The sequence below is a fragment of the Lichenostomus cassidix genome, chromosome 10, assembly GCF_008360975.1.
Source record: "Lichenostomus cassidix isolate B80296 chromosome 10, HeHo_3.0, whole genome shotgun sequence".
NCBI lineage: Eukaryota > Metazoa > Chordata > Aves > Passeriformes > Meliphagidae > Lichenostomus > Lichenostomus cassidix.
Window position 1 is genome coordinate 20,254,987 of NC_139491.1, and position 15,611 is coordinate 20,270,597.

The window sequence follows — 15,611 nt, forward strand, 5'->3', positions numbered from 1 at the left end:
GCCCTTTTCTAGCCCCCCTCTTCCCCCTCTGTCCCTGCCACCTGACACAGCCCACGGGTGGCTGTGGAGCAGCCGGCACAGCTCCCCACACGGGGTCCTGCATATTCTGGGCACACAGCTCTTCCTCTCTTCCCTGCAGGCAGTTCACAGCTTCACAGGCACAGGAGGGCACCTCCAGGCCTATGCAGGGGCAGAGGAGGCTCAGGCTGCTTTGCCTGAGCGTGGCAAAGGCCAATGTGCTCCACTCAGAGACCTGGGAGCTTTCTCTGTCCTCGTCTGTTTGCTGCCGTGACCATTGGCAGGGTGATCCAGAATCAGGGCCAAGCAGGTATTCCCAAGGAACGCTGTATTGGCTAGAGGTGGCTGAGTGTTGGGAGTGGAGGGGACACAGGGTCCTGTGGGGGACATCTCCCTTGGAAAACCTTTAGGGGTTGCGCTGCCCAGGACACAGCTGGGTCCTGCTGCCACCACAACTCTGAAACGTCTGTGAAGCTTGTGGCACCCCCAGGCACCATTGCTGGAGCACGTGAATATTCCAGATGGCATTCCATTCTGCAGAGTAGCCATGGCACGGAAGAGGTTTCCTGAAAGGCCTTGGGGCCACGGAGAATCTGCCGGTGAAACAGGACTTGAGTTCTAGAACTGGAGTGGCTCCATGATGAGCACCCAGTGGTGTGAGTTTGCCAAGCCCACGTATCAGAGCCAGAGGAGCGCAGGCACATGCCAGGAGCTGGAGCTGGGGTGTGTGCAGGGGGCTGGAAGGAGGGCGCAGCCAGTGTGAGAGGTGCAGGAGCAGGAGCCAGGCCAGGGTGTGAAGTGGCAGTGCTGGAGTCAGTGCCCGCAGGCACTGGAGGAGCAGCAGGCAGCGCAGGCTGCGGGTGGCAGGAGCAGGAAGCAGCAGTGCTGCAGGAGCCGTGCGGGGTAGTGCTGGCCAGAGCTGCCTTCCAAGCAGATGAGCAGGGCTCAATCATTCCTGGCTAAGGCAGAGCAGCTTCTCTTCAGCCTGGCTCCACGCTGCCTGGCCTCTCCTGCTCCCAAACAGCACGGCTTCTTCCCTCAGCAAGTTCTGCTCCCATAGAGCAGTTGAGCCACTGCTCCTGCTCCCCTCAGCCGGGCCTCCTGCCCAGGACTCCAGACACCTCCCAGCCCAGCAGGCACAGGCTGGCTTTGAGCCAAGTCAGCCTTGGCAAAAGCAAACTGCGGGGGCTGCTCTGGATCCTGCAGAGATTCCCAGAGAGCAGTGAGCTGCTGGGGCCAGGTGTGCAGAGAACTTTGCATTTCACCATGCTTGGGCATCACACGGGGGTTGCAATGGGGCTCCGGCAGTGAGTCGCCTGCTGCTTGCTTTGTCTCCAGCCCTGCTTTGAGCAGGCACTTGTATTTGTGTCCTCCTGGGGTGCCTTGCAGTCAAGGTCCTTCTGAGAAGGAAGGCTTCCCAGAGAGGGCTCTACCCTCCTTACTCTGCACCATGGGCAGTAAGTGAACCTCTTCCCCACAGGAACTGGAGCTCAGTTGATGCTCGGCCCTTGGGGTCTCTCCTGTCCTTTCTCCTTGCCTCTCCAGTTCCTTTCCTGGGTTCCCCAGAGGGTCCTTCTATGGCTTTTGTAGAGATGGGGCAATATTTCTCTCTCATTAGTCCTTAAGGAGCTGGGCTGGTTCGGGCTGGAGAAGAGAAGGCAAGGGGGCTTCTGCTGAGTGGAGTTGTCTCCGTGACTTCCCAAGGCTTGCCCTGAGTCAGAAAGAGCTTGTTGCAATTTGGGAATTGTATTGGAGTGGAAATGCCTTGCAAAGTGAGCGCTTTGTTGCCCTTGTAAAATCCTTGTTCACTTCTGGTACTTTGGCTAAGTAGAGAAGCATTCGTGGAGTGACTCAGCTAAACTAGAGGTGAAAAACAAGTTACATAATTGTAAAACGATTACCAGAACCAGTAAGTGCTCACACCGTGGGGCTGGTAGTTGGTTACACCTGATGCCTGTTCCCGTCGTGGTCTATGGTGCTTGGTGAAGCACATTTGTTGTGCCTCACAAGTATATAAACTCAAACCAAACTAACAGTTTATGAACCCTGGATTTTTGCAATAAAGTGTCTTCGCCATATCATTGTGGAGGTTGTGTGTTTAACACCGCAGGGAAAGACAAGATCATGCGAGGTTTTGAACCTGGCACTTGTAAGAGAGGCCATGCCTGGCTTGCAGAAGGAGCTGTGCTGCTGCCCAGAAGGATGGCGTGATTAGAGATTGCCTGGAGGCCATGCAGGAAGGTTGCACTTGGTGATGGATGCCCATGGTGATGGAGAGGCAGCCAGGCTCAGCCAGGGATGTGAGGCTGAGTGAGGCTGGGAAAAAGGGCTAGAAGTGGCCTATATGAGGTGGTCCCATGGTGTAATGGTGAGCACTCTGGACTCTGAATCCAGTGATCTGAGTTCAAATCTCAGTGGGACCTGTCAAAGCTTTTGCTCATTCCGGCCTTCCTTCAGCATGCTGACACCCTCACAGCCCTTCTCCAGGTTCTTTTTCAGTAGCATGGAATAGAAAGCTGCTAATTTTGCCCTTAGGGCAGCCATGTTGTCTCTTACCGCTCACCTCCTTGTTTTCCATGTGCATTAACATAGTTTCCAGGTAGATTTTTTTCCCCATGATCTTTCCAGGCAATGAGGTGAGACTGACCAATTGGTCAGTTCTCTTCCGGACTTCCTTTTTCCTTTTTTTAGAAATGAGTGTTATGGTTCCCCTTTTTCAGTCACTGGGAATTTCACACGTTGGTGTATTTGTTCAAATTTTATGAATAATAGTTTAGCAACTTCTGCCACTTTTCTCTTAGCTATAAGCTGCAAGCATAGTAGTTCCCCAAAACATGATTACAATGAATTCCAGTAAACTTTAGGATTTCACTGTGGCGCTGGAGTCTGGACATAATACGTCAGCAGCCCTACACATGAGTTGTTGACATAGGGTGTCTAAGATGCGTAGTCACGATTGTTAACCAGGTTCAAATTTCAAATGAAATTCCCACATATACCACAATCTGTTTTCAGTAAATAGTCCTACATATGAAATGACTCTGTGCTCTGAACACAGAAATTGTACATACCAGCATCCCCTCTGAAGGGGAATGACACCACATTTGACCAAGCCAGCACTGCAGAGATGGAAAAGGTGGAGAATGGAGAGCAATTTCACTCCATTGTGACACTGAGACATTTATAAAGAGCAGGCATCTTTCCACCGTACCCCCAAATTGCATAAGTGGCTTCATGAAGTGCAGTTCACGCCTTGATCCCCACCTGGCCATTGTCAGTCTTCATCATTACCATGCCACAGCAGCATGCTTCTCTTGCCAGGTGCAGCCAGCTGCAGCAGCAACACTGAAAATCCCTCTTGTCTGGCTCCTGTACCAACATTGAGGAGACCAGCCCAGAGCCACCTCAGCTGGAAAAGTACACTGGTGAAAGCAGCATGTGCTCCAGGGCCCCAAGAGAACAATGTAAGAACATTTTTCATCACCCTGATCTGTGTCCCTGGGAGAGGTACTGGGGAGAACCAGGGATGAGGAGAAACCTGTCCATCAAAATAAGATGTGCCATGGCAGGGAGTAGAGGAGCGGAGTAGGAGCTACAGAGACAGGACAGCTCATGAGCTCCCTGCTGCTATTTAGGAGCAGGTGAGACACTAGTGAGCCAACAAAACTCCACGTGCGTTGGCCGGGAATCGAACCCGGGTCAACTGCTTGGAAGGCAGCTATGCTCACCACTATACCACCAACGCATATGAGTGATGCAGTGTGTCCTACTCTGCAGTTCACGGCCTGCCCAGCTCCAGGCACAGGCTGGCTCTTTCTATTTCCATGCACACTCCTATGAGCTGCCACAGAGTACAGGTATTTCTGTGTGTAAGAAAGATATTGGCTGGGAAAACTCAAGCTGGCTAGACACCGACTAGAGGAGATCAGCACCAGGGAGTGCCTGAGCTTGGAGCAGGACCTTGGACAGACCAGGACTGAGCTGCAGGCACAGACTGCACAGACCTACGGTGCGCATGTGGGAGAGACAGATCTGTGTGTCCAATATGGACCTCCAGTCCTGAGCAGCCAGAGGGGAAGAAAAGGATCAGACTGTCTCCTTGTTTATGTGAGTGGTGGTGATGCTTTAGGGGACACTGGTAGCGACATCACTCCCGAGCCACATTCATACATGTGCCACTGTAGGTGCATTTGTGAGTGGGGTAAGCACAGCCAACAGCCCACCCAGCTGCTCACTGCTGCTCTACCTTCAATGAATGAGGAGCATAGAAAATAAGATGGGAATTCTTCCAGGACAAAATAAACACTGAGACATGGCTTTGCAAAAACTGTTGTCGGCAAAGCAGACTCGACTTAGGGAAATTCATGTTTGGCCAATTGAAAAAGGTTCACATAGTGAGTAACAAAAAAAAAAAAAAGCCAAACAAACATTAAACACAACCAGTCCTTGCTCTTATCCAGGATCAGCTTGTCAGTCTAGTTCCCTTTATATTCTTGTATCCACCCAAGCAGCAGGGTCTGCCATTGTCCGCCACCTCTGCATTATGTTTCCATGGAGGCCACAAACTGCTGATAGCTGAGCAGTCAGACATGGAGATGGAACCAGCTGTGTGCAGCAGAGGGCAGCCCCTTATCTCTTCTCACAAAGATGATCCTGCGGCACGTTCTTTCCAATCCACTCCCAACACTCAGCCACCTCTAGCCAATACAGCGTTCCTTGGGAATACCTGCTTGGCCCTGATTCTGGATCACCCTGCCAATGGTCACGGCAGCAAACAGACGAGGACAGAGAAAGCTCCCAGGTCTCTGAGTGGAGCACAGTGGCTTTTCCCATGCTCAGGCGAAGCAGCCTGAGCCTCCTCTGCCCCTGCATAGGCCTGGAGGTGCCCTCCTGTGCCTGTGAAGCTGTGAACTGCCTGCAGGGAAGAGAGGAAGAGCCGTGTGCCCAGAATATGCAGGACCCCGTGTGGGGAGCTGTGCCTGCTGCTCCACAGCCACCCGTGGGCTGTGCCAGGTGGCAGGGACAGAGGGGGAAGAGGGGGGCTATGGCCAGGGGAGCCCAGAGAGCTAAAGCCAGCACTCTAGCAGGGCAAAAGTTGTTGTGCAAGGTGGCATTGCTGAAAAAGTGCCTTAGCAGAGGATGGTTTCGATCCATCGACCTCTGGGTTATGGGCCCAGCACGCTCCCGCTGCGCCACTCTGCTCCACTTGGGGCCTGGCTGCCATTGCCCCCAGCCTGGCTCGGTGCTGCCGGGCACCGCTGGCCCTTGCTCCCTCCCTTCCTCTCTGCTCGGCTTCGCCCAACCCCCAAAAGAGGCTCCCTGACAAATCCATCTCCCTTGGACCTGAACTCCGCAGCACCAGGGCCTGGCCCTGCCCTTCTCCCCCACCTCTGGCACACAGCCCTGCATGGCCACTTGCCCCTTCACCACCCACGTTGGCGCTGCATGTTGTCAAGGCAACCCCAAAGCCAGGCTGCAGCCTTGGGCATTGCTAGGGATTAGGGCACCTGAAATCCATCAACATCTTGACAGCTGGTGTGGAGGTGCGGCGGCCCGATGCTGCTAATCCCAAGTCCCCAGGGCCGGCGGTCAACGTAGTCCACGAGGACGCCGCCGAGGATGCCATCACCTGGGACTCGGAGGAGGCTGGGCTGTAGACCGCTCTCTCCCTCCCCTGGAAAGTTTATCCTAAGTTCATTGGGTTAAAGTTCTGCTTCCCCGCCCCTGTCACCGCCCCTGTTGCTTGCCCTCACTAGAATTTTCTGTTGCCGGGCTTCCCCCATTGGTTCGTTGTAGTCCACTCCCCAGCTGCTGTTTATTTGCTCCCCCGCTTGCCCATCATATTGTACCGGAGCCCCGTTGGCTCCGCCCTGCCGTCCCGCCCTGAGAAACCCCGTTGTGCCCCTTAAAACCTTTCGCCCCTTTGTTCTCGGGGGGGGGTGCGTGGCCGCGCTACGAGACCCACAGTGCTCCGCACCCAGCATCTCGGCGGTCCGCCGCACCCGGGAGCGTTCCAGCGCGCCTCCCCGCTGCTTCTCCTAAATAAACCGCGCCCTGGAACCTCTCACCGCTTGGACTCTCTTTATCTCGGGGGGCGATCCGCGACTCCACCGCATCCCTGTCCGGCAGGCGCCTGCCTCTGCCGCGGGGTTCCTGCCGCCCATCGGGCGACCCTGGGTCCCTGAAGCCGACTGCCGCAGCAGCCGGAGCAGAGAAGGATAGCGGGGAGGGCAGAAAGCCCGGGCCCCGGTGCAGCCCCTGAGCTAGCCGAAGCCCAGCCAGCCCGTGCGGGGCAAGGCGCGCCGGACCTCTCACACACCCCGGTACCACTTCAGCTGCAGCCCTGCCCAGAATTTCAGCTCTTCTTCCAGCACACAGCAGGACTGCACCTGCCTGTCAGGTCAGCTCTTTTTTTGCCAATCACGGACACAGGTTCCCTTTGCTGCGAATTACCAACGGAATGAATTTTCCTCTTTTAGCTGTGCAAATTTTGGTGCCGCAGCTCCATGCTGTTCATGGTTATTCTGAAGTAAAAGCTCTGAGTTCTAGGCACTATGTGCTAAGCAGGCTGTCAAGGTGCAAGTCTTTGCTTTTCACACTTGGTGCTAATGGGAGGTGATGAAATGCTCAGCTCCAGGTGCCATCTTAATTTCCCCTTTCCTTCTGTGTTGGGGTGAGTGATACCACCTCAGGAACTGCTGAGGAGCTGAGTGGTTCCAATACAGCAGAACCCCACTGGTGGAAGCCTTCTTAGTCCTCCCCTCTGGAGAACACGATGGTTCCTCCCCAAATTATGTAAATCCCCCCAGCTGTAACCTAACCCCTGATTGCATCCCTTCCTCCTCCCATTGGTTGTGGTGTTCCCCCCGCCTCCTCTCCCCTGACCCTCCAGCCGCCCCTTTAGATGTAGACGGCTGGGGTGTCTGGTCCTCTTTCACCCTGGAACTCTTCAGAATAAACTCTGGAACCTCCGGCTGACTGAGCGCTCTGAATTCTTTGTCTTTGGTAACGCACGAGTTATCCAACTCCGTGGGTGAGTGAGAATATGTGCCTTACACCAGCACGGGTGTGAGAAGGGCTTTTCTGTACAGCACCAGGCAGTGCTGGCTGGAGTGATGTCTCGATAGCCATACAGACACTTTCGGTAAACGCAGAGGCCTGGTTCCACCCCTCCTCCCCCTCCACGTTACTTCTGCATTGATGCTGACAACGTCTCTTTTTTCCCTTGCAGGGCTTCCCCCAAACCAAGTGGCTTGGCTGCAGGGCACAGACCTAGCAGCAGCAATGGGCTTTTATTTCCTGCCCTTACATGTGCTCCTCCGGCTTTCCCTTGCCCTGGAGAAGGCCTGTCAGAAGCCAGGCAGGCTCCCTTCAGCTCCTTGCTTGCAGCTGCTCTGTGGGAACCATCAGGGCTGCAAGTGCAAGAGCCCTCTGGGCAGCCACAGCTGTTGACCACACCATGCACCTGTGGGGTAGTACCTGTGCAAGTACCTGGAGTGTCGTGGCTGCAGTGTGGTGATGTCCTAAGGCCAGAGCAGCAGATCTAAGCCAGAGTTGACGTACAAGATGAATCCTAGGCGTTATGTGACTTACACCATCAGTATTATTCAGCTAAAAATAAATTACAGAGACACTTAATGCTCGCAGTTTAACACCAAACTGGCTGCTTTAGAAACTTTCACATGACCTTGTGTAATTATCTGCAAGAAATGTATCATTTTAAGAAACTTTTACAACTGACATTAATAGAGGGCTGTTTGTAAGGTATTTTCGGGAAAACCCTCCCAGCTGAGGCCTGGGCTCTGGCCCTGTGTGGTGGTTTTGCTTAGCCCAGAACATCAGCAAGGTATCTTTAGCATCTAAGAGAAATTTAAACACTTCAAAAGCTGTTGTGGTAGGCCTGAAGAGGTGTCTGAAGTGTGGGGAGGAGTGCAAAGATGGTTCCTGTGTGGCCTGTGTGAAAGTTCTGGAAGTTTTTTACCCTATCCAGCAGAGTCAGTCTCTGATGGCTCTGAAGATGATGAACATGCTGCTGGCCAAGTCTGGGCCAATTAAAGATGTTAGTTACGCCTCTGTGAAAACATATTTAAGAATAAATCAAAACAATGTGAGCACGCACTTCTTTTTAGCCAGAGGAGAAGGTGAAAACATGTGAGGGGAAAATAATATGGAGACACCAAGGTCGGTGTAGAAGGTGGCGGAGGAGGTGCTCCTGGCGCCAGAGCTTGAAACCCTCTGACAGCTGTGGTGAAGACCATGGGGGGAGCAGGTGATCCCCCTGCAGCCCATGGAGTCCACAGGGGTGCAAAGATCCACCCACAGCCCGTGGGGAGGTGCCCAGCCAGAGGAGCAGGTGGATGCCTGGAGGAAGCTGTGATTCAGTGGGAGTCCCATATCGAGAGTTAAAGTTGCAGAGGCCTTGCAAGGGACAGAAAGGCCTTGCTCCTGAGATGGAAGCAGCCCAGCCTCAGCTCGGAAGTCTGCACCCTATGGACAAGAACTCATGTGGCAGCAGAAATTCGGGCGGGCTGCTGCTTGTGGGATTTGGACCCACGCCAAAGAAATTTGCAGAGGACTGTCTCTTAAAGGAGGGACCCCATGGCTAAGTAGAGGACTCTTCTCCCTGATGAACTGACCAAAGGAAAAAATACCACACCCCCGCCCCCACCCCGTGTTGTTGGTTGGAAGGAGGGAGGGGGGTGAGCTGAGAAACAGTGTTTGTAGCAGAAGAATTGTGATGATGGATTGACTAAGAAAAAACCCCCATACCCTGCCCCACCCCCGAGCTGTTGGCTGGATGGAGAGAGGAGGGTGAGCAGAGAAAAGGTGTCTTAAAAGCTTATTTTTTCTTCTCATTTATCATCTGACTCTGTTACGTTAATAAATCACTTTGCAACTTTAAGTTTTCACCCTGTTTTTGCCCTTTCTCAGTACATCCATCCACCAGTGCCTTATCTCAACTCATAAGTCCAGTGTGAGTATTAGTTTTTCCTCTTTTCTGCACAGCTGCAGCAGGAGAGAAAGCAGAAAGAGCAGAGTCGTAGATGCCTGGCATTTAGCCAGGGTGAAACCATGACACCCTGCAATATGGTGTGCTCGTGACTGATGAGATTTATATGCATCTGGCTGTAGGCTCCTGGGTTACTGGAGTTTTCACTGTTTTTTTGCCGTGTCTGATGGTCTCCAGATTGCATTTTTGCAGTTACAACCTCGTGGATCACTTCTTCTGCAATGTCTCTCCACTGTTGACACTCTCATGCTCAAACACCACTGTCATGGAAGCTGTCATCTTCATCCTCTCTTTCCTTATCCTTTCCAGCTGTTTTCTATTGACTCTTATTTCCTACCTCTTTATAATCCTCACCATTCTGCAGAAACCCTCTTCTTCTGGAAAAAGAGTTACCTTCTCCACCTGCAGCTCACACCTCATGGTAGTGATTCTATACTATGGTACAGTGATTTTCATGTACATACATCCCACCTACAACCTGTCCTCAGAGCTCAATAAAGCTGTTTCTGCACTCTACAGTGGTCATGCCCCTTCTGAACCCTGTCATCTTCAGAGTGAGACACAAGGTGTTCGAGAAGGCCTTGGAAAAAACAGTCCTCACACATCATCGCCTTCATTCTTTGTAATTTGGGAAGTCTTCAATGCTGACTCTTGTGAGTATTCAGGTTCTTTGTAGTAGACTTTTTCTCTTGATTTGTCTGGTCAGTTTTTGGGTTTTTTGGGGGGGAGGTTGCTTGTTTGTTTTGGGGAGGGGTTGTTTAATTTTTTTTAATTCACTGATTCAAAATGAATGTCATTCTCTTTTTCTCATACCCCACTTGAGACACATAAAAACAACCTAGTGACATAAAATAGAAAAAGTAAATTTGCCTTTTAGGAGGAAAACATATCAGAAACACATTTTTATTGTTACTTCACAATAATTTACCAGCATAAGAAGTTAATGTGATAAAGCTGGATTTAGTGATTGTTCTGTTCCTTTCTCTCCTTCATCTTTAGGCAACATTTCAGGTGCTGAGACATCTGTGCTTTTACATTACTAGATGTAGAGTATTTAGAACATCTGCTGGAGATTGTGAAATATGAAAGAGAAGCCTTAGAACACTTCCATTCTTCTGCAGCAGCTGCTTTATTCCATTGAATGACACATGAACCCAAAAATGTTACTGGTGATAGGGACTGCAGAGTGAGAACAGTCTGAAAGACACACAGCTCCCATGGTGCTCATAAAGACAGACATCAGAGCAAGCACTCTACTGAGTTCTTGTCGTTGCCTGCATCTGAAACAATTATATTGTCCGTACCCATGTCTTCTCATTGTCTCTGGCCAGAACCAAATATAGTGAAGAGCCAAGGACAGAACTGCACCAGAATCTGAAGGCTCCTCTGAAGACCACCATTATAAGACATTCAGTGCAAACAGGAGTGAAAGTGATATTGCCTGACCCCAGCCACCCATGGCTACAAGTCTTAGTCTAAGTAATGATTTGCCCCAATCAAGCCCAGAGACACTTCAGAGACAAAGTCAGAGAAACGGGTATTTGCTTTATTCAGTGCACCAGGTGTGGGAAGTTCACTCCATAAACACACACACCGGTACCTCCAAGGACACAGTGTTATAGGTAAAATTCATGAATATTCATCACATTCCCCAGGATAGGAGTGGTTATACAAATTATTTCTTGTAAGTCATTTATATTATTCAGCGATATCTTGTGCTTGGCTTTAAAAGGAATCTTTTGCCACCTTTTATCTTGATAAGATTAAGGGAATCCATAAGGCCAGAACTGTTATCAGCCTTCAGCCCTGGACTGGCACCACGCTGGTGGAAGGGGCAACAGATCAAAGAAATAAGGATGGTTGAAGCGTAAATAGATTTGGGTTATCTATTTGACCACTCCTTTCTCAGTAAGTCATCTAAATCAGGAGATGCCCAGGCTCCTGGTAGGCTGCAGCGCCTGCACAGTAGTAGTGCCTGGGCAGAGGTGTGTCAGCCTGGTCACACATCATTGCTGTCCCAGTGTGGCAAAAAAAAGGTTGAAAGCAGAAGATTTGGAGAAGAGGGAAAAAAAGAGTTACTTTCAGTCAAGATGACCTAGCAGCTGGGGCATGCTAAGAATATTCACTCTGGCAAATTTCACATGTTTTTCAGCCTGTCTTGAGAAGTGGAATTTCTGTAGAGGATAATGGAATGCTGTAAAAGACCTAAAAAACATTCTTCACAGACCTAGAGCTTCCTAGAGGGGAAAGAGAGACAAGAAGCTCAGAGGCTGTAAAAACACAGCCTTGAGAAGGATTGTGCCTGCGCCAGGCCCAACGTTATATTAGTGCAAGGAACTGGCCTGGCATTTGCAATTTTTGCCCCTGCTGAGATGGAATAAGCCTAGCAGTGTATGTGTTCCTTTTTTGCCATCATGGTGGTGGAATAAATCTACTCCTTACACTTTTGGCTGTCATAGTTACTGGATGACACACCCAACTTGTTGGTGTATGGAAGTGCTGATCAGGGAAATTACAGCCTCATACTAAGTTCAGGTCCCTGACACTGTATTTTGACATTGAATTGTGTGTAGTTTAAATCCTCAGTATAATTATGGAAGTATGGCATTAATTTATTACCAGGTTTTCAGGTTTTATCTGTTCAGGATGACTCCGGTAAACTGTGGATCCCAAGGAGATCCTTCCCTTCTGGCCTGTAGCTATGGGGCTTTGGGCCAGCTGCAAGCAACACATGCACCAGCTGCACACACACAGTACATACAGGCAGGTCAATGGTGAAAGGTGAGGAGTGCCTTTATAGACACTCACATAAAGATATCTGACAATACGTATGACAGATCCTGGTGATACTCATTTTGACTGCAGCTGGGAATCACATCATTCCTGCACTGGTGATATTGCTATTTCTCAGGGAACTTGTGCTCTTAATTTTGCCCCATCCTGCCAAGAACATCTGCACTGTCTTAAATATTCTTATCAGTACCTTTATTTACACTTTGAAAAACAGAAAAGTAAAGGGCACCATGTAGAAAGCTTTTAGGAAATATATTCCTTAAAGGAAATGCTAAGTAAAATATCCATTTTCACTTTTTGTTTGTTTGGGGGGTGTCGGGGGTTGAGAATTTCTTCCCATTCCTGTTACTAAGCAACAAATAGTCCGATGTTCAGAGCGATCAAGTCTTTTGTAAAAGACAAAAGCTAGGTTTTTGGGCAGGGCAAGGTAAGGGAAGAGCCGGCCCTGGGAACGCTCTCTCGTGGTTCGGACGCTGAGGGTAGAGGCTGCTGGCTCTTTGCTTTCCAGCTGCTACCAGAGGAAATCCAACTGTGCCCTGTTTCTCTTCTCTCCTGGCTGGGTGAGCTTTGATTCAACTTTTCTCTTCACGGGGAAGGGCACGTTTTCCCCCCCCAGGCTGCGTTCCCTCGTGGCTGCTGCCGGGAGAGTCCCGCGGCCCCTGCTGCCTGCCCCCGCCCTCTGCCGCACAAGACCGTGGCGTCTGCTGTGACTGCAGAAATTCTCGCTGGCCGGAGAGAGAGAGCGCCCGCTCCTACTGCCCTGTTCTCTCGCTGCCCTGAGCTGTTTCCTGCTGCCCTACGTGTTTCTCAGCCCGTCCGCCATTGCAGCTGCCGGATGGTGACCTGACCCTGCGCCACAGCGCCACCTACAGCCGCTCGGCCAGGCAGCGCATCTGCCCTGGCCGGCCGGGAGCTCAACAGCGCCCCTGCTGCTTGCAACCGTGATTGCACCACACGGCAGAAGGCTCAGCAGCTCACGTTATCTGCTGTTTGGTTTTCTGGTTCTAGCTGTGGTCTGCTATTATTGTTATTGTTTGTTTATAGATACTAGTAAAGAACTGATACTCCTTTTTCCCATACCTTTGCCTGAAAGCCCTTGATTTACAAAATTAAATAATTCGGAGGGAGGAGGGGAAGGAAAATCACATCCTCTGCTCTAGGGGAGGGTTCAACCTCTCTTGGCAGACACCTGTCTTTCAAACCAAGACAGGGGGGTTTTGGCATTAAAAAGTCAAAAATAAAACTTATAATAATCTTGATCTTTCTCCACACAAATTTCCAGATCAGAAAAAATAAAGAGTCAAAAATATGTTAGACGCTTCTCTGAGGTTTAAATGATCCTGAAGATGACAATATGTTTTAAATGTTTTTTTTTTTCCTGGAAGCATAAATTAGTAATTTAGACTCTGATGTTCTTTACAGTCTAAACAATCTGAGCTGATTCAAAGCCCAAATAAGTGCTTTGAATACATGCAAAAGTCCATAGCTTGCCCTATATCATCACAACTGTACTGCATATCATTTGCAACAATCCTTGCCTCCATACTGTCCCCAAATTTTTCGTGCCTGTGTACTCAGTGTCATATTTTGGGAATCATGCCGTTGCCCAACTGCTCTTTGCAAGGCCATTTCAGTAGCAGCAGAGCCACCAATGATGTGCCCAGGAACTGTTACCATGTGAGAGTGTAACACCCCCAAAATATTCCACAGCAGCTGAAACCTGAGAAAGGCTCTGTGCTGGGAGCTGGAGCACAGCTAGCATAGGACTAAGCCCTCCTGGAAAGGATGTACCCCTCTGCTTGCAAAGCTTCTCTCAGTAATGGACACACTCCCTACAGATGCAGTTCCCAGAGGCTGAGGCCATGTACTCATGACACATGTACACGGTGACAGAAAATCCTCCACGATGCTTGGAGAGTAGAGAGAAGCAAGAGTCAGGTCACTAGAAGTCAGGTCACCTGCTTAACCCAGCTTAACAAAGCACAAGTAAATCAGAATCACTCAAGCTCTAAATGGTAATGAAACATTTCCTGTTTAAAAATGGAAATGTTGTTTCCAAACTCTTATAAAGGCAGGGAAATCCATCTAAAAATGCAGTCCTATAGGTTCTGCCCCCCAAATCCTTCCCCAGAGGCAAACATAAGATTCATGCCTATAGTATGCCATGAATTATACCTCTCTTTTCTCCAGTGATCATAAAGTTTCTAATTTTGGGTTTTTACTTAGGACACTATCTATATTTTCATTCTGAGGGATGCTTCTCAAACCTGTCAGTGCAGAACTGCTCTGTCATTTTTTTAACAGTGACTATGGACCCTCTGTCAGTGATGAATATTCTCCTGTCCAGGTTTGATAGTGTGAGTGTGTGGTGTGTCAAAAGTGTGGCATGAAAGAACAAAGCTTTCAGGTATAATACTGGAAAACTAAACTAAGATGGGAAAGTCAGGGCAAGGTCCCACACTTGTTTATGAAAAGAGTTCACAAGAATTATAATACCACTGAAATAGATTTAACACTATTTTAGAATGGGCTAGAAGAGATCCTTAAAGAGATTTGACATTCTTATGCTGCTAAAACAAAGGGAGCATGCTGCAGTAAAAGAACATATTAATTACAGTTCTTGATTTCAGCAGTGAGACTAAAACTGAAAATAGATATCTGAGATGGATGAAATGAGCTGTGCCTCAGATGTGTCCTTATCCCCCCTTGCAGTTATGAGAGCACAGCAAGGTATCTCAAATACAAGAACATCAACTCCATTGCAGTTTGAAGATGTGATTACCTGGACCTTACCATATAAGCATACAACAAAGGGTTTGGGATAAGGGTGTGAGATAAAAAGGAAGGAAGGAAGGAAGGAAGGAAGGAAGGAAGGAAGGAAGGAAGGAAGGAAGGAAGGAAGGAAGGGAGGAAGGGAGGAAGGGAGGAAGGGAGGAAGGGAGGAAGGGAGGAAGGGAGGAAGGGAGGAAGGGAGGAAGGGAGGAAGGGAGGGAGGAAGGGAGGGAGGGAGGGAGGGAGGGAGGGAGGTACGGGCCCGATCATGCTCTCTAGGTGAAGAACCTTTTTGTAATATCCAACCTAAACCTCCCCTGACCTCTTGACACAAATTCAGGCCATTCCCTAGGGTCTTGTCACACAGAGCAGAGGTCAGAACTGCCCCTTCACTGCCCCTTGGGAAGAAGTTGTAGACAGCTGTCAGCTCTGCCCTCACTCTCCTCCAGGCTGAACAAGACAAGTGCCCTCAGCTGCTCCTTGTATAGCCATTCTAGACACTTCACCATCTTCATGTCCTTTCTCTGAATGCTTTTTATCAGCTTTATATTTTTCCTATACTGGTGCTCCCAAAACTGCCCCCAGGACTTAAGGTGAGGCTGCCCCAGTGCAGAGCAGAGTAGGACAATTTCCTCCCTCACCCAGCTGGCAATGCTGGGCCTGATGCCTCCCAGGACATGGTTGGACCTCCTGGCTTCTAGGGCACTGATGACTCATGTTCAACTGGCCATCAGCCAGGACCCCCCAGGTCCCTTCCCATGGCACTGCTTTCCAGCATCTTATTCCCCAATCTATATGTACATCCAAGGTTGCCTAGTTGCAGGTGCAAAATCCAGCACTTCCCTTTGTTGAACTCATATGATTGGTAATAACAAGGCTAAGAAAGGCTTTTGACCTGGACATAATTGCACCAAACATTTACCGTCGGGAGGAAGACTTTTCACAGTTCATGGGCTAGTGATTTTGAAGAAATGCATGAGTCACTCCAACAGAAGGAAATCATCATATCTCCTCCCCC

General features: G+C 49.8%; 3 non-coding genes across 3 annotated transcripts; 1 reads left to right on the plus strand and 2 right to left on the minus strand.

The window, feature by feature from the left end:
* Positions 1-2,369: 2,369 nt before the first annotated feature.
* On the plus strand, positions 2,370-2,441 carry TRNAQ-CUG (transfer RNA glutamine (anticodon CUG)). The gene has a single exon. It is a non-coding gene; the product is annotated as a tRNA-Gln (tRNA).
* A 1,250-nt stretch (positions 2,442-3,691) lies between these two features.
* TRNAG-UCC (transfer RNA glycine (anticodon UCC)) lies at positions 3,692-3,763 on the minus strand. Its single transcript has one exon. It is a non-coding gene; the product is annotated as a tRNA-Gly (tRNA).
* A 1,385-nt stretch (positions 3,764-5,148) lies between these two features.
* TRNAM-CAU (transfer RNA methionine (anticodon CAU)) lies at positions 5,149-5,220 on the minus strand. The gene has a single exon. It is a non-coding gene; the product is annotated as a tRNA-Met (tRNA).
* Positions 5,221-15,611: the final 10,391 nt, after the last annotated feature.